At 45.7% G+C, this 18,960-nt stretch overlaps 1 non-coding gene across 1 annotated transcript; it reads left to right on the forward strand.

The window, feature by feature from the left end:
* The first annotated feature begins 14,676 nt into the window (after positions 1 to 14,676).
* On the forward strand, positions 14,677 to 14,748 carry trnag-ucc (transfer RNA glycine (anticodon UCC)). Its single transcript has one exon. It is a non-coding gene; the product is annotated as a tRNA-Gly (tRNA).
* Positions 14,749 to 18,960: the final 4,212 nt, after the last annotated feature.

Consider the following 18,960-nt stretch of genomic DNA (forward strand, 5'->3'; position numbering starts at 1 on the left):
GTTAATGGCCTGACACTGGGAAGTCCTGAGGAACAAAGGGACCTTGGAGTGTTTGTCCAGAGATCTCTGAAGGCAGAAGGGCACGTTAATAGGGTGGTGGAAAAGGCATTTGAGATATTTGTCTTTATCATTCGGGGCATGGATTACAAAGCAGAGAGGTCATGGTGGAGTTGTATAGAATGTTGGGGTACCGTGTGCAATTCTGGTCACCACATTCTAGGAAATATGTGACTGCACTGGATGGGGTGCAGAGGTGATTCAGCAGGATGTTGCTTGGGATGGAACATTTAGGATATGAAGAGAGGTTGGATAGACTTGTTTTCTCTCTCACGCAGGAACAGAGATGACTGAGGGGTGATCTCATCGAGGTGTACAAGATTATGATAGGTATAGACAGGGCGGATAAGGAGCACCTGTTCCCCTCAGTCACAAGGGGACACTATTGTTCTGTGATTCTGTTGCAGATCAGATCTTGGAGGTATCGCTGCTGTATTCCCAGGAGGCGGTGGTCTGATTCGGTGAGCAAAAGCTTCCATCGAGGACGGGGTTCTCAATAAGAACAAACTGAACATAGAACATAGAAAATACAGCACAGAACAGGCCCGTCGGCCCACGATGTTGTGCCGAACCTTTGTCCTAGATTAATCATAGATTATCATTGAATCTACAGTGCAGAAGGAGGCCATTCGGCCCCCTGAGTCTGCACCAGCTCTTGGAAAGAGCACCCTACCCAAACTCAACACCTCCACCCAACACCAAGGGCAATTTAAACATTAGGGGCAATTTATCATTGGCCAATTCACCTAACCCGCACATCTTTGGACTGTGGGAGGAAACCGGAGCACCCGGAGGAAACCCACGCAGACACGGGGAGGACGTGCAGACTCCGCACAGACAATGACCCAAGCCGAAATCGAACCTGGGACCATGGATCTGTGAAGCAATTGTGCTATCCACAATGCTACCGTGCTGCCCTTAAGAACAAATAAATCTACACTATATCATTTTCCCGTAATCCATGTACCTATCCAACAGCTGCTTGAAGGTCACTCATGTTTCCGACTCAACTACTTCCACAGGCAGTGCATTCCATGCCCCCACTACTCTCTGGGTAAAGAACCTACCTCTGATATCCCTCCTATATCTTCCACCTTTCACCTTAAATTTATGTCCCCTTGTAATGGTGTGTTCCACCTGGGGAAAAAGTCTCTGACTGTCTACTCTATCTATTCCCCTGATCATCTTATAAACCTCTATCAAGTCGCCCCTCATCCTTCTCCGCTCTAATGAGAAAAGGCCTAGCACCCTCAACCTTTCCTCGTAAGACCTACTCTCCATTCCAGGCAACATCCTGGTAAATCTTCTTTGCACCTTTTCCAGAGCTTCCACATCCTTCCTAAAATGAGGCGACCAGAACTGTACACAGTACTCCAAATGTGGCCTTACCAAAGTTTTGTACAGCTGCATCATCACCTCACGGCTCTTAAATTCAATCCCTCTGTTAATGAACGCGAGCACACCATAGGCCTTCTTCACAGCTCTATCCACTTGAGTGGCAACTTTCAAAGATGTATGAACATAGACCCCAAGGTCTCTCTGCTCCTCCACAATGCCAAGAACTCTACCGTTAACCCTGTATTCCGCATTCATATTTGTCCTTCCAAAATGGACAACCTCACACTTTTCAGGGTTAAACTCCATCTGCCACTTCTCAGCCCAGCTCTGCATCCTATCTATGTCTCTTTGCAGCCGACAACAGCCCTCCTTACTATCCACAACTCCACCAATCTTCGTATCGTCTGCAAATTTACTGACCCACCCTTCAACTCCCTCATCCAAGTCATTAATGAAAATCACAAACAGCAGAGGACCCAGAACTGATCCCTGCGGTACACCACTCGTAACTGGGATCCAGGCTGAATATTTGCCATCCACCACCACTCTCTGACTTCTATCGGTTAGCCAGTTCGTTATCCAACTGGCCAAATTTCCCACTATCCCATGCCTCCTTACTTTGTGCAGAAGCCTACCATGGGGAACTTTATCAAATGCCTTACTAAAATCCATGTACACTACATCCACTGCTTTACCTTCATCCACATGCTTGGTCACCTCCTCAAAGAATTCAATAAGATTTGTAAGGCAAGACCTACCCCTCACAAATCCGTGCTGACTATCCCTAATCAAGCAGTGTCTTTCCAGATGCTCAGAAATCCTATCCTTCAGTACCCTTTCCATTACTTTGCCTACCACCGAAGTAAGACTAACTGGCCTGTAATTCCCAGGGTTATCCCTAGTTCCTTTTTTGAACAGGGGCACGACATTCGCCACTCTCCAATCCCCTGGTACCACCCCTGTTGACAGTGAGGACGAAAAGATAATTGCCAACGGCTCTGCAATTTCATCTCTTGCTTCCCATAGAATCCTTGGATATATCCCGTCAGGCCCGGGGGACTTGTCTATCCTCAAGTTTTTCAAAATGCCCAACACATCTTACTTCCTAACAAGTATTTCCTCGAGCTTACCAATCTGTTTCACACTGTCCTCTCCAACAATATCGCCCCTCTCATTTGTAAATACAGAAGAAAAGTACTCATTCAAGACCTCGCCTATCTCTTCAGACTCAATACACAATCTCCCGCTACTGTCCTTGATCGGACCTACCCTCGCTCTAGTCATTCTCATATTTCTCACATATGTGTAAAAGGCCTTGGGGTTTTCCTTGATCCTACCCGCCAAAGATTGTTCATGCCCTCTCTTAGCTCTCCTAATCCCTTTCTTCAGTTCCCTCCTGGCTATCTTGTATCCCTCCAATGCCCTGTCTGAACCTTGTTTCCTCAGCCTTACATAAGTCACCTTTTTCCTCTTAACAAGACATTCAACCTCTCTTGTCAACCATGGTTCCCTCACTCGACCATCTCTTCCCTGCCTGACAGGGACATACATATCAAGGACACGTAGCACCTGTTCCTTGAACAAGTTCCACATTTCACTTGTGTCCTTCCCTGCCAGCCTATGTTCCCAACTTATGCACGTCAATTCTTGTCTGACAGCATCGTATTTACCCTTCCCCCAATTGTAAACCTTGCCCTGTTGCACGTACCTATCCCTCTCCATTACTAAAGTGAAAGTCACAGAATTGTGGCCACTATCTCCAAAATTCTCCCCCACTAACAAATCTATCACTTGCCCTGGTTCATTACCCAGTACTAAATCCAATATTGCCCCTCCTCTGGTTGGACAATCTACATACTGTGTTAGAAAATCTTCCTGGACACACTGCACAAACACCACCCCATCCAAACTATTTGATCTAAAGAGTTTCCACTCAATATTTGGGAAGTTAAAGTCGCCCATGACTACTACCCTATGACTTCTGCACCTTTCCAAAATCTGTTTCCCAATCTGTTCCTCCACATCTCTGCTACTATTGGGGGGCCTATAGAAAACTCCTAACAAGGTGACTGCTCCTTTCCTATTTCTGACTTCAACCCATACTACCTCAATAGGGTGATACTCCTCGAACTGCCTTTCTGCAGCTGTTATACTATCTCTAATTAATAATGCCACCCCCCACCTCTTTTACCACCCTCCCTAATCTTATTGAAACATCTATAACCAGGGACCTCCAACAACCATTTCTGCCCCTCTTCTATCCAAGTTTCCGTGATGGCCACCACATCGTAGTCCCAAGTACCGATCCATGCCTTAAGTTCACCCACCTTATTCCTGATGCTTCTTGCGTTGAAGTATACACACTTCAACCCATCTCCGTGCCTGCAAATACTCTCCTTTGTCAGTGTTCCCTTCCCCACTGCCTCATTACATGCTTTGGCGTCCTGAATATCGGCTACCTTAGTTGCTGGACTACAAATCCGGTTCCCATTCCCCTGCCAAATTAGTTTAAACCCTCCCGAAGAGTACTAGCAAACCTCCCTCCCAGGATATTGGTGCCCCTCTGGTTCAGATGCAACCCGTCCTGCTTGTACAGGTCCCACCTTCCCCAGAATGCGCTCCAATTATCCAAATACCTGAAGCCCTCCCTCCTACACCATTCCTGCAGCCTCGTGTTCAACTACACTCTCTCCCTATTCCTAGCCTCGCTATCACGTGGCACCGGCAACAAACCAGAGATGACAACTCTGTCTGTCCTGGCTTTCAACTTCCAGCCTAACTCCCTAAACTTGTTTATTACCTCCACACCCCTTTTCCTACCTATGTCGTTGGTACCAATGTGTACCACGACTTCTGGCTGCTCCCCCTCCCCCTTAAGGATCCTGAAGACACGATCCGAGACATCCCTGACCCTGGCACCCGGGAGGCAACATATTTTCCAGGAGTCTCGCTCGCGACCACAGAATCGCCTATCTATTCCCGTAACCATTGAATCTCCTACAACTATTGCTTTTCTATTCTCCCCCCTTCCCTTCTGAGCCCCAGAGCCAGACTCAGTGCCAGAGACCTGGCCGCGAGGGCCTTCCCCCGGTAGGTCATCCCCCCCAACAGCATCCAAAACGGTATACTTGTTTTGAAGGGGAACGGCCACGAGGGATCCCTGCACTGTCTGCCTGTTTGTTTTTTTCCCCCTGACTGTAACCCAGCTATTCTTGTCCTGTACCTTGGGTGTGGTTACCTCCCTGTAACTCTTCTCAATCACCCCCTCTGCCTCCCGGATGATCCGAAGTTCATCCAGCTTCAGCTCCAGTTCCCTAACACGGTCTTTGAGGAGCTGAAGTTGGGTGCACTTCCTGCAGGTATAGTCAGTGGGGACACCGGTGGTATCCCTCACCACCCACATCCTACAGGAGGAGCATGTAACTGGCCTAGCCTCCATCCCCTCTTACCTTACAGAATATAGCTGCTGTGTGGACTAACTAGATCTCCGCCCTCCGACTCTGCTCCCAGTCAGCTACACTTCCTGTAAACTCCTGGCTCTCTTCGCACTCTTTGCGGAAATGTCGGAAACAAAATGAAAGGAGCACCTTACTCCCTCCTCACCTAACTCCCTCGGTCACCAAACTCTCACTATCGCACTCAAAAAGCACCAAATTCAGCACTCAGTGCAAACAAAGTCTGCACTGTCGGGGATCACTTTTATACTGTCAATCTAGCCTCTGAAAAACTGGCCTAATCCAATTAACTAATTAACAAGCTCCAGCTGCAAGTGCCTAGAAGTAGAAGCCTGTTTAAAGCTGATTGAAAATTCACCTTCTTCTAAACCAAACAGCAACTTTTAAGTTAATTAACTAAATAAAAGAAAGACTAAACTTTAGATAAAAATGAAGCCTTATACTCCCTCGGTCACCAAACTCTCACTATCGCACTCAAAAAGCACCAAATTCAGCACTCAGTGCAAACAAAGTCTGCACTGTAGGGGATCACTTTTATACTGTGAATCAGTGCGCAAAGAAGCTCGCACTCAAAACAACAATCAATAAATAATAACGTTTCCTGCAACGTTTGGAAGGAGAAGCAGCAACGGCAGCGAATGGAAACGTGGTTCGGTTTCATTCAGCTGAATGTATTACTGTGTAAAAAGATCGTGGTCGAAATGGAACATATTTTGTCTCTCTATCTGTTTCTTTATTTCCTTCCCTCTCCCTCACTCACTGTTTTTGTGCTTCTCCGGGGACTGATTGGATACAGTGAAACTCAGCCCCATCTCATCCAAACTCTTTTGGACGAATACATCCTGGTGATGGACGGTCCTGAATCAGTGGAAGAATCGACAAACTATTCCATTCTTGGCTCTGTGAGAAGTTCCATTCCTGGTTGTGAGGTGGCTCTGGGATAAAGGGATCGAGAGAGAACGAGGTGACTGCAATCTGACTCTTACTCTGAAAACCAGTTAGTGCGCCCTTGTACAAACTGGATGTGTCTGAGAACAGGAGGAAAGCAGATCATGGGCCTGTGATTGATTTTATTGAACCGGACCTTGAAAAGTGAAGCAAACTTCTAACCATTCAGCGCCTGTCTGAGAACTGCTAAGGAATTACGGCCGATATTGAAACGGTTCATCTTGAATTAGTTACAGCAAATCGATTCTTTCAGAGGTGTTGGTGTATTGTTTTCAGAGTCACTGTCATAGTTTCTTTAAATATGATTTCTGCTTGTTTTTGTTTTGTTCAGTAAATTGGGAAATCTATTTGGAGCGGGTGCAGTTGGTCAATATCTGTGCCTCTTGCTTGGCAGCTCCCCGGGAAGCAGCAGCTCCATTCCTATCGAGATCTGTGGACACAATCAGGAGACCGAAACTATTGCGCACTGCTGCCATCTCCTGGCTGAAAGCAAGTTGTGCAACAAGGTAACGTTGTATTCGTGACACGCTTCAATTGGAGCAAAATAACATGAACATGGTTAAATATTATCATTGTAGTAATCACATTTAAATCCCCAGATATCTGATTTCTGACTGAGCGACCCAGCTCATCCCGATCTATCGGAAAATAAAAGATTCCCATTACAGACATATTGGTTACAAGAATATCCAATCTCTGATTTAATACATTCCCCCGCTTCATTGTTTGTGTATTCGTTCTATAAATACACAGCGGGTGGCATAGCCCGGGGACAGGTGGTGGTATAGTGGTGACTGTCCCAGCATGTCCCAGGTTCAGTTCCTGGCCATCACAGTGGTCAATTATTTAATTAGATATCGCAGGTCAGGACAGAAAAGGAGTGGACACTCCTCAAATAAAATTCACCAATTGTTCTCATCACCCATGTGTTTCATATCTAACAACCAGCATCAATTTGTTTTGAGTGGAAACATAGTTTAAATTAACGACAATCTTCAACATTAATAACTAAGTTCTCAGTCTGAAGCAACAGTAAATAGGTGGGTTACACGGGCCAGAAATACGAACCACGCAAAGTTCCGTCTACAAAATGAGCTTAAAAAACTCCTAGTGGCTGAATAAATTAATCACTAAGTACGTTACATAATTATTACCAGTAAAACGTTATTACTGAAACAGGATGGAAAAGGCAGCATCAGAACACAAGGACAAGGTAAGGTCTCAGATCAGAGTAAGTGTCCTATGTAATTACACACAGAACATAAGAAATAAATTGCATAACTACATTTATTGTGGACTGGTGCAATCTCCTGGCTGAACGGGAGCCGTGTGACACAGACACTTTCATTCAGGGGCGTTTCAAATTGGAGTGAAATTTACACAAACAACACGAATTTCTTTCTGCTCACTGTGCCCAGTTATAGTGATCTGTATTAAACAGCAGGAGCGGGACCCGCAGTCTTCACCTTGTTTTAAAATAATTTAGAGTACCCCATTCATTTTTCCCAATTAAGGGGCAATTTAGCCTGGCCAATCCACCGAGCTTGCACCTCTTAGGATTCAGGGGACGAAACTCACGCAAACACGGGAGAATGTGCAAACTCCACACGGAGAGTAACCCATTGCCGGGATCGAACCTGGCACCTCGGCGCAGTGAGGCAGCAGTGCTAACCACTGTGCCGCCATGCCGCCCTCGCAGTCTTCACCTTCACGGTGAGACTGAATTTCAGTTTGGGGGTTTCCGAGAGAGCGGATGATATTGTGCAAACTGAAGTCACTTTTCCTGTGAATGGAGCCGGTTAAAGAGCACTGGCCGGCCTGAGAGTCCCCGAGCCCGGGGTCAGTGGGGGCCTGGAGACAAGGCAGATTCCAGAGAAAGGGAAATGGATTAGAGATAGAGGGCGGATAGGAAAAGCGAGGAGTAGTGAGAGGGGGGAAAGGAGGTGAGTGACACAATGGGTGATATTGTGAGAGGGACAGATGGAGGGAACTGGAGGTAGGGAGGCAGCTGGAGGCAGGATTCCCCTTTATTTATCCTGAAGATTACCACTTCAAATAATTCGAACAGATTGTCATGCATGATGTGCCCTTCTTGAAGCCATGCTGAATCGGTTTCATTTTGTTATATATTGCTAAATGTTCTGCTATTATATCCTTTAGAATGGACTCTAACAGTTTCCACATGACAGATATTATGCTAACTAGCATTTAGTTATCTGTTTCTGTCTCCCTCCCTTTTCGAATAAGGGTGTTATGTTGGCAGTTTTCCAAAAAGAACAGTACAGCACAGGAACAGGCTCTCCGGCACTACCAGCCTGCGCTCATTATGATGCCTGTCTGAAGTAAACACGCTGCGATTTTCCAGAATTTAAGGATTCATGGAAGATTTTCACCAGTGCATCCTTTTCATCGATGAGAAGTTGGTAAGAAGGTTCTGAATCTGCAGCCTGGTTTGCAATATTGGACATACATCTTCCGGAAGCACACTCTTCACCAGTGATACCACTCCAGTCAATCTCCACTGCACAATCACCTCGGTCTTGGCGGTTTTCCAAAGGATTTGTTTGAACCCTGGCTAGGATCTAACAATCCACACAAATGCCATATGACTCCAATTCTTTGAATCCCATCTATCACAGCAATTTTGACCAAAGGAGGTAATGACACATTATAGACAATGACATGCTTCCTTCAATGTTAATCTCCTTAATGACATCAAATACAATTGGCCTGAAATCTGTATTGAATAAATAATCATCAAATTCTGCAGTCAGTCCATGAACAACCCGCGCCTTCATTCCACTTATTGTAACTTTAATTTCCCTTATCACACTTCTTTATCACAAAGGTTTCTTTAAACTCCCTTCAATAAAAGTGCTCACTTTCCTCATCGACCATTCGTAAATGTTTTGTTTTGTATAAAACTTTTGTTAAAGTAGAGGTAAGAGAAAGACTGGCTGTAGGTAATGATCACATGTCATGTGGACCAGATGTGATGCAGCTGAGGATGCTGAGTGATGTAATAGTGGACATTGTGAAGTTACTGGCCAGAAACGTCCGAATTCTATTTGTGTTTTTAATGGGCAGCTACAATCCGCTTGTTTATTCCAGGACACAACAATGAATAAAGTGAATCAGTGCTGAACAGGTTCTAACATCCCAATCCTCCAGCTTGTTCTTATTGGCAAACCGGTCCTGGATTGAAGTTTTTTGCTTTAAGAATGAGACCACTGCCTCCTGGGAATATAGGAACGATTTCTCGAGCACCTGAGCTGTAAACGTGAAATTCAGTGAAAGGATTTCACCCTCCGCACGGAATCTGATCACCTCCTAAACCCCAACATTCAGCTTGGGTGGGCAGGCAAGACAATTTCCTTCCCCCCGCCCCCCACACAGACTGGATAATATCCCAAACTCGTATCCTGCTATTATCACAATGCTCCACAACATCGCTCTCTTCCCAAACCTCCAGGAATCTCACCCCAAATCCTCAAACCTTTTATTCTGTATTCAACTAACATTTTGTCCACTGATTAAGTTCATCCTGGGAAGAGAGGTTTGGTATTCCGAGTTCCTCTGCAGATATCCGGTTATTGTTTAATCACCGAAAGAGGCCTAAAACCTGAAAGAAAGCCTCTCTCACAGCCCTGTGAGCGTGTCTCCATTAGACGGTGTAGTCAATATCTGCAGAGTAGATAACAATGGAGAGAAGTGTGAGGAATTTCACCGTCAACATTCGGTGGAAATAAATGATTCAAAAGAAGACATTATTTTAAATACTGAACAGGTTCTCTGGGAGCAGGGCTGAGGTCAAAGGGAAATATCCAGCTGATTTCTAGTCGAAAGTTTTAACCATTGGACTGCATTCAGTCCTTCTGTTAAAATGTCTGTAAATTATCCAGTGGAAAGTGAAGGACAATTTAAACCTGCAATTCTGGAACAAAGACTGATTTTGCGCTGTTATGTTCTTGGGGAGAATTACAGACAAAGAGATCTAGGGGTACAAGTTCGGAGCTCCTTGTAGGTAGAGTCGCAGGTGGACAGGGCGGTGAAGAAGCCATTCAGCATGCTCGCTTTTATTGGTCAGGATATTGAATACAGGAGTCGGGACGTCTTATTGAAGTTGCACAAGACATTGGGAAGAGCACACATGAAATACTATGTTCAGTTCTAGTCACCCTCTTATGGAAAGTATATTGGTAAACTAGAAAGAGTGCCGAAGAGATTTACGAGGATGCTACCAGAACTTGGTCCTCTGGGTTATAAGGAGAGACTGGATAGGTTTGGACTTTTTTCGCTGAAGCGTCGGAGACTTCGAGGTGAACTGATAGAGGTCTATAAAACAATGAGGAGCATAGATCAGGCAGACAGTCAATATATTTACCCAAAGGTAGAGGAGCCTAAAAGGCATAGGTTTAAGGTGAGAGGGGAGAGATGGCAAAGAGACCAGAGAGGATTTGTTTTCACACAGAGGGTGGTGAGCATCCGAAATGGGCTGCCAGAGGCTGTGTGGAGTCGGTACAATGTTTTCCTTTAAAACACAGTGAGATATTTACCTGGGCAGGGTGGATATAGAGGGATATAGATCAAATGTGGGCAAGTGGGACTAACTTGGTGATAGAAACTGGGCAACATGGACAAGCTGGGCCGGAGGGCCTGTTTCCATGCTGTAAACATCTATGACTCTGTGACTCTATGGAGGAAGTGTTCAATCACACAGATCAGGTCAAACGCAATAACACTCTGCTGGTATTGATCTGAGCTACAGAGTGTGAGGATGTTTAGCTGAACAAAACGAAATGCTTGAAATATTTTACGGATCCGTGGTATCTCTGACAAGAGAACTAGTTACCATTTCAGATCCTGACCTTTCATTGGAACGACCTGTTCCTCTCTCCACAGAAGCCGCCGGATCAGCTGAATATTTGCAGCATTTTCTGTTTTTGTCTCGGGTTTGCAGCATCCGCAGTATTTTGCTGTTGGGCCAAAGGACAATGAGTTGTCTTTCCAGCTCTGAGGGTTATTACAGGTCTCTCTGGCTGTGATTATCGCTGATTATCCATCTCTGGGACCTGTATTGTTCAATAAGACTGCCATTTGTGGAGGGTTTCTGAAATCCTGTCAGGGAGCTGGAGTTAAAATACACGGAGCCCTTACTCAATCGAAATGTAGGGCAGAACAGTCTCGAGGTGCTCAACGGCCAGCCCAGTTTGTTTGTTCCTGTGAATACAACAGGATATAAACAGAGACAGCTGCAAACACATGTTGCATTTCATTCATAAATCAGACAGCAGTGAAATGGCCCTTCAGCCAATCGCATCTGTGCCGGTCAAAAACAACCACCGAACCAATCTCATCCCATTTCCCAGCACTTGGCACATAGCCTCGTGGACCCTGGGATCGCAAGTGCCCATCTAAACACTTCTTAGATATTATGAGGGGCTCTGCTCCACCAGCCATTCAGGCAGCGAGTTTCAAACTCCCGCCTCCCTCCAGGTAAAGAGGTTTTCCAATAAACGGTTTCACAAGAAAAGCCTCTGCAGTCAGGAGTTGAAGAGGGAGAGATGACCCATCTGTCATCTTGTACTCTGTGCCGCTATTAATAAAGTCATGACACTGTTTGATTTATAAACGACTCTTACAGACTGCCCTGTCACCTTCAATGATTTGTACACATGTCCATCCATTTCCCGCTGAACCTGCACTCTTTTTTGTAAATAGACACTTTATTTTATATTGTCTACTTCTGTTCTTCCTCCAAAAATAAATCACTTCATTCCTTGTCTGCTACAGGTCCTCCCATTGCACCAACCTGGCTGCGTCCTTCCGGAGTTCTACTATAATTTCTGTAGCGCTTTTCACTGCCACAGTGCGGCCCAAAACATTCCCAGGCAATGAAGTAGTTTTGAGATGTCGTCACTGTGCGAATTACTGAACTTTTGAACTGCCTGTTGGACAACTACAGAAATCCTCATATGGGGATGTGAAAGCGCTGCAGATGTGGCTCTGTGGCGCAACGGATAGCGCGCTGGACTTCTAGTCGCTGTCGTGATGAGACATTCAAAGGTTGTGGGTTCGAATCCCACCCGCTTTGGATTTTCGGTTTGAATAAATCAGTAACATTTATTAATGTTCCCAGATAAGTGAAACTACCGTCCCGAGATTCCTTCTGAAAGGCGACTCCAGTCACTCTCCCCTTTCCCATCTGAGCAACGTCACAGAAGAAAACCCATTCTGGACAAAAATAAAATCTTTGAAAGCTGCTGACCAGAGTCAGTCTGTTCCCTCCTCAGACAGATGGCAAACCGTGCAGATATATCAGCGGGCAGTTTGTTCCTCACAGGCAGCTCCAAACAAGGATGATGTGAATCGACACTGAATGCTCACACTAACAAGTTTATCACAGCTGGAATGAACAGCTCATGTTGCAGCTTTAGATCAGACAGTGGAGGATTATCACAGGCGCTCTGTCAGACTGCATGGTCCTTCAGACAGGTTTCCGACTGGACACGTGGAATGAGCGGCCGTGTGAACATTAGCGGTTCAGGGGGAGATTTCTCACTGGAGTCCCGGTTCCATTCCCAGACCTTTCTCTTTCCTTGTCCTCTTGTCATTTGCACTTTTCATTGTTCCATCAATGGCGGCCGTGTCTTCAGCTGTCTGAGCCTTGAGCTCTACAATTCATTCAAGAAAAATCTCCAGCTGTCTCTCCGCTGTCCAAGTGCAAAATGAATGAATGCAATTAGAAGCAAAAGACAAACAAACGGACGGGCAAGAAACACACCAAACAAAATGGAGAGAGATTGTATCATCTAAAATTACTGAGCTCGATGTTGAGGACGGAATTCTGTGGGTGGCTACTTAAATGTTGAGGTGGTTTTACTCGAGTTTCCGTTAATCTCTATTGGAACACGGATGACCAACGACAGAAAGGTCAGAGTGGGAGAGGTGGAGAATTGAAATGACAAGTGGCAGGAAGCTCGAAGTCAGGATTGTGGATTGACAGAGATTTCTCAAAGCGGTCACACAGACTGTTATTTGGCCTGTTCAAGTAGATGAGACCAAATTGTGGCAGCAGATACAGGAGCTTAAACTGAAAAGCACAAGTGTCTCACTGGTTCACTTGGAAGGAGTGTTTTGGGCACTTGGATAATGAGGAGGGAGGAGGTAAAAAGTCAGGAGTTGCATCTCCTGCACTTGCAAAGAAAGGTGCAGATAGAAAGAGAAGGATATTGGCGGTGGAGCAGCGGTCGCGGAGGGGATTGTCCCTTCAGTCTGGTGAATGGGGAGAGCAGGGGAGGGTGTTTTTCAAGATGTCATAAATGGTCCCTGGAATACGGAGACTGACGGGCTCCAAGGTGAGAACAAGCGGCACCAAATCAGTTCAGCTCGACTTACACAGGACACAACACTGTCAGTAACGGAAAGATCTTTTGGGATAAGAGCAAGAGTTTTGCAACATTGTTCACTTTTATTTCCATTTCCCACCTTAGCCGCTTTTCCTACAAATGTTGGCAGCGGTTGGATTTCCACCCGCATCCTCGAAGAGACTGAAACCTAAACCCATCTCCTCAGACCGCTCGGCCTCGCTATCCTAAAGGTTCATTGTTTCTGATACTGATGACTGGTGATTGGCATCTTGCTGTTTATCAGCTGAGTCCAGGATTTCACATTGAGAGAGAAGGAAATGATCCAATCACAGAGCTGGAACGCTGCTTCTAGTTTTCTCCCCACAGATGCTGTTTAATTCTGAGCATTTCCAGCATTTCCTGTGTTTATTATTTATGATGATCAACATTTGAAGTAATTTGCTTTGTGATTAGTGAACCTTCTGAGCTGGGTTCAGGGGACTCGGTTTCCAAAATATTTTAAAAGTTATTTGACGGGACGTGGGTGTCGCTGAATCCGTCAACAATTATTGTCCAAAATTAATTTCACTTGAGAATTTGGCGGTGACGTGATTCTTGAACCGCTGCAGGTCCATGTGGTGTATGTACACATGGTGCTGTTAGGGAGGGAGTTCCGGGATTGTGAGCCAGCCACAGAAAGGGTGATATATTTCCCAGGATGGTGTGTGTCTCGGAGTGGAACTTGCAGGTGGCCGCTGTTTCTCTGTATCTGCTCCCCTTGTGTTTCCAGGTGAGAGATCCCGCGGGTTTGGATGGAACGTCGCGGAGGAAAAGTCAATGTCAGGAGTGGGATTCGAACCCACGCCTTCAGAAAAGTCTGCGACCTGATCACTCGGCCACACTGGGAAAAACATGGGTAACAGCAAATTCCTGCGGATGCTGGAATCTGAAACGAAAGAGAAAATTCTGGAAAATCTCAGCAAGTCGAGCAGCATCTGTAGGGAGAGAAAAGAGCTAACGTTTCGAGTCCAATGACTCGGCTTTGACAAAGGGTCATTAGACTCGAAACGTTAGGTCTTTCCCCTCCCTACAGATGCTGCCGGACCTACTGAGATTTTCCAGCATTTTCTCTTCCGGCCACGCTGACACACTGATGTGATCAACCGGTGAAGTGGGGATTGGGCCAAGGGTCGGAGCCGACTCGATGAGCCTCCTCTTGCACTGGAGGGGCTCTGTGATAACTTAAACATGTTGAAAGCGGCAGCATCCGGACACAAGGACAAGGTAAGGTCTCAGCCCAGAGTAAGTGTCCTATGTGATGACACACAGAACATCAGAATTAAATTGGTGAAATACATTTATGGTGGACTGGTGCCATCTGGTGGCTGAACGGGAGCAGTGCGACACGCATACATTCATTCAGGAGCATTTTAAATTGGAGGGAAATAAGCTACGAAGAGCAGGATTTTTTCAAGGAACACTTCATAAACTAATGTGAAGTACTAACATGACTGAGATTTTGCCAGTGAGCGATGGTGGTATAGTGGTGAGCATAGCTGCCTTCCAAGCAATTGACCCGGGTTCGATTCCCGGCCATCGCAGTTGTAATTTGGAAGTGAACTTTTCCGCGACTTCGTGAGTTTCAAACCGAGAAAGAAAAACAGTTTCTAACTCAGAATTTACGCGCAATTAGGGAGGGGAGTGAAATAAGTAACTTTCTGATCATTTTTAATATGGTTTCAATATGGACAGTGTTCCACTATTCACCCACAAGCAGTCAAACAACAGCTAAAAGCCGCAGCTTTTTCACTTCATCCTCAAGTTTGTCAAATAGCAGGAGATTCAAAGTCGTCCTCTTAATGCAGAATGACAGTGAGTTCAGTAAGAAATGTTTACAAACAACAACAATTTCTTTCTGCTCAATGTACACAGTTATAGTGATCTGTATTAAACAGCAGGAGCGGGAACCGCAGTCCGCAGTCTTCACCTTCACGGTGACTCTGAATTTCAGTTTGGGGGTTTCAGAGAGAGCGGATGTTATTGCGGAAACTGAAGTCACTTTTCCTGTGAATGGAGCCGGATAAAGAGCCCTGGCCAGCCTGAGAGTCCCCGAGCCTCCATGAATCTTCACAGCTCACAGAGTGAAGGGCTTTTCCACTTTGAAAATGACCATGTCCGGCAGCTGGAGCTTTCCCTTGTATTTTCTGGGATCTGGGAAACAGCGGATCACAAAAAACAGAAATGAAATATAAATAATCGCAGTATTTTTTCACGTGGGCTAAACATCAGCTCAAATGTTACAGCCGGTGGCCGCGTGGCCTAATGGATAAGACGTCTGACTTCGGTAATTCAATTAATGATATCAGGCGATTGCAGGTTCGAGTCCTGCCGTGGCCTTTGTATACAGAAATCCGGTGGAACTTTTGCTGACAATGCAGTTTTCCCTCCTCTCTCTCATCTTAGTCTTTCGTTTACCCCCGAATGAATCCACAATATCTGATTGATTTCGATGAAGATTTGAATAAAATATTATGGATCAATCGGTTCAATACAATTCTGTGGAGGGAATTATAATGTCCTCAGGAAGATGGTTACAGTCATAGATGTTTCAGCATGGAAACAGGCCCTTCGGCCCAGCTTGACCATGCCGCCCAATTTGTATCACGAAGCTAGTCCCACTTGCCCGCATTTAGCCCACATCCATGTATATCCACCGGGGGGGGGGGGGGGGGGGGGGGCGGGGCTTGACAGGATAAATGCTGAGAAGCTGGTTCACCATGTGGGAGAGTCTAGGACCAGAAGGAATAATCTCAGAGGAGGTGGCCGCCCATTTCAACCAGAAATGATGAGTAGTTTCTTCTCTCGGAGTATAGAGCATCTGTAGCAATGTTTGTATGAACCGAATGTAGAGGGTGGGTCAGTTAATTTGTTGAAGGCTGCCACAGACAGATTTTTTAAAAATTTAGAGTACCCAAACATTGTTTCCAACTAAGGGGCAATTTTGCAACCAATCCACCGACTCTGCACATCTTTTGGTGTGGGAGCGCACCCAAACACAGGGAGAATGTGCAATCTCGACGCAGATAGTGACCCAGAGCCGGTATCGAACATGGGCCTTCGGTGCCGTGAGGCACCTGCATAACCTACTGAACCACCGTGCTGCCCTTGAGACAGATTTTTAATCAGTAAAGGAAAGCAAGGATTATGGGGATAAGGCGGGAAACTGGGTTTGAGGATTATATCAGAACAGACATAACCTCTTTGAATGGTGGAGCAGACACGATGGGCCGAATGGCCTACTTCTGCTCCTCCGTCTTACAGTGTAATGAGATCTTCTGATGGACTTGTTTTCACGGCTGGGCGGCCGGTTCTGGAAAGACAAAATCTGCCAGCAGTGCCCCAGATGAAGCTGGCGTCTGTTTTGGAGCTTCTGAAACCGCATGTTTTCATGGTGCCAAACTCCTGCCCAAAACTGGTGTCGTGAATTAAATCGATTATCAGACAGAGGATTAGGAATATCGGTATAGAGAATGGTGCAAGAAGATTCAATCCTCAGTGCATTCCAGACCCGAAACACTCGTTGTGCAAAAGTGCTTCTTTTTCAAACATCACAGCTGCTTCCTTTGCAAATCAACGGAAATCTGTGCCCTCTCATTCTTGCTCTTTTTTCTCGGGGGAACAGTTTCTCTCTAGTTACTCCGCCTAGCCCCCTCATGATTTTGAACATCTCCATCATATCTCCTCTCAGCCTTATCCTCTCCAAGGAGAACGTTCCCAACATCTCCAATCTAGCCTCCTAAATGGAATCAATCCTGTAAACCTCTTCTGCACGCTGCCCAATACGTCCACAGCCTTCCAATATTGTGGCTCCCAGAGCTGTACAAAATATTCCATCTGATGTCTAACTGGTGCCTTGTACAGATTCAGCATAACCTCCTTCCTCTTGTTCTCTTTTCCATTCGTAAATAAGCCCAGAATAAGATCTGCTTTATTACCTGCTCTCTCCACCTGTCCACCTTCAATGATCTATCCACATATACACCCAGCTCTGTCTGCTCCTACATCCCATAAATAGTTGAGGGGCAGCACGGTAGCATAGTGGTTAGCACTATGGCTTCACAGCGCCGGGTCTCAGGTTCGATACCCGCTTCGGGTTCTCTGTCGGTTTCGGCCGGGTGCTCCGGTTTCCTCCCACGCTCCAAAGATGTGCAGGTTAGGTGGATTGGCCATGCTAAATTGCCCTTAGGTTAGATGGGGTAGCTGGGATGCGGGGATAGGGTGGAGGTGTTGGCTTCATGGGGGTTCTCTTTGAAGAGCCGGTGCAGATTCTATGGTCCGAATGGCCACCTTCTGCACTGTAAAATCTGTGATTCTACACTTCCCTACCAAAATGCATCATCTCACACGTCTCCAGATTGAAAATCATCTTTCGTCGTTTGAAGTACTCGACTGTCCGCGTCTCAGTTTTCAAAATTTCCAAGTTTGTACCATCCCTAAACTTTGAAACTGTTCCCTGTACACCATGATCTAGCACATTGTTATACATCAGGGAAAGCAAATATTCCAGTAGGAACCCATGTGAAACACTCAAACCTTCTTCCAGTCCGAAAAGTCTCGATTGACCATTACATTCTGTTTCTGATTATTCAACCACATTTATATCCATATTGCTGCTGTCCCTTTTATTCCAGGAGCTACACATTTCGCTAATTCTGTGCAGTTTTGGTTTCCTTATTTAGGGAAAGATGTAAATACGTTGGAAACGGTTCAGAGAAGGTTTCCTCGATTGGTGCCAGGAATGAGCCTTTTGTCAGTTGTAGGGAAATTACTGGAGAGAATCCTTCGAGACAGAATCTACTCCCATTTGGAAGCAAATGGACGTATTAGTGAGAGGCAGGATGGTTTTGTGTCTCACTAACTTGATCGAGTTTTTCGAAGAGGTCACAAAGATGATTGATGCAGGTAGAGCAGTGGATGTTGTCTATATGGACTTCAGTAAGGCCTTGTCAAAGGTCCCTCATGGTAGGTTGGTACAAAAGGTGAAGTCACACGGGATCAGTGGTGAGCTGGCAAGATGGATACAGAACTGGCTAGGTCATCGAAGGCAGAGAGTAGCAATGGAAGGGTGCTTTTCTAATTGGAGAGCTGGGACTAGTGGCGTTCCGCAGTGATCAGTGCTGGCAGCTTTGCTGTTCGTAGTGTATACAAATGATTTGGAGGAAAATGTAACAGGTCTGATAAGTAAGATTGCAGATGACACAAAAGGTTCGTGGAATTGCGGATAGCGATGAGATCTGTCAGAGGATACAGCAGGATTTAGATCTTTTAGAGGCTTGGGCGGAGAGATGGCAAATGGAGTTTAATCTGGACAAATGCGAGGTAATGCATTTTGGGAGGTCTAATGCAGGTAGGGAATACACAGTGAATGGTAGAACCCTCAAGAGTATTGAAAGTCAGAGAGATCTATGTCTACAGATCCACAGGTCACTGAAAGGGGCAACATAGGTGGAGAAGGTAATCAAGACGGCATACGGCATGCTTGCCTTCATTGGCCGGGGCATTGAGGACAAGAATTGGCAAGTCATGTTGCAGCTGTATAGAACCTTAGTTGGGCCACACTTGGAGAATAGTGTTCAACTCTGGTCGCCACACTACCAGAAGGATGTGGAGGGTTTAGAGAGGGTGCAGAAGAGATTTTACCAGGATGCTACCTGTTATGGAGGGCATTAGCTATGAGGAGCGGTTGAATAAACTCGGTTTGTTCTCACTGGAACGACGGAAGTCTTGGAATTCACTATCATTCATCATTAAGC

The sequence above is a fragment of the Scyliorhinus torazame genome, chromosome 24 (assembly GCF_047496885.1).
Source record: "Scyliorhinus torazame isolate Kashiwa2021f chromosome 24, sScyTor2.1, whole genome shotgun sequence".
Lineage (NCBI taxonomy): Eukaryota > Metazoa > Chordata > Chondrichthyes > Carcharhiniformes > Scyliorhinidae > Scyliorhinus > Scyliorhinus torazame.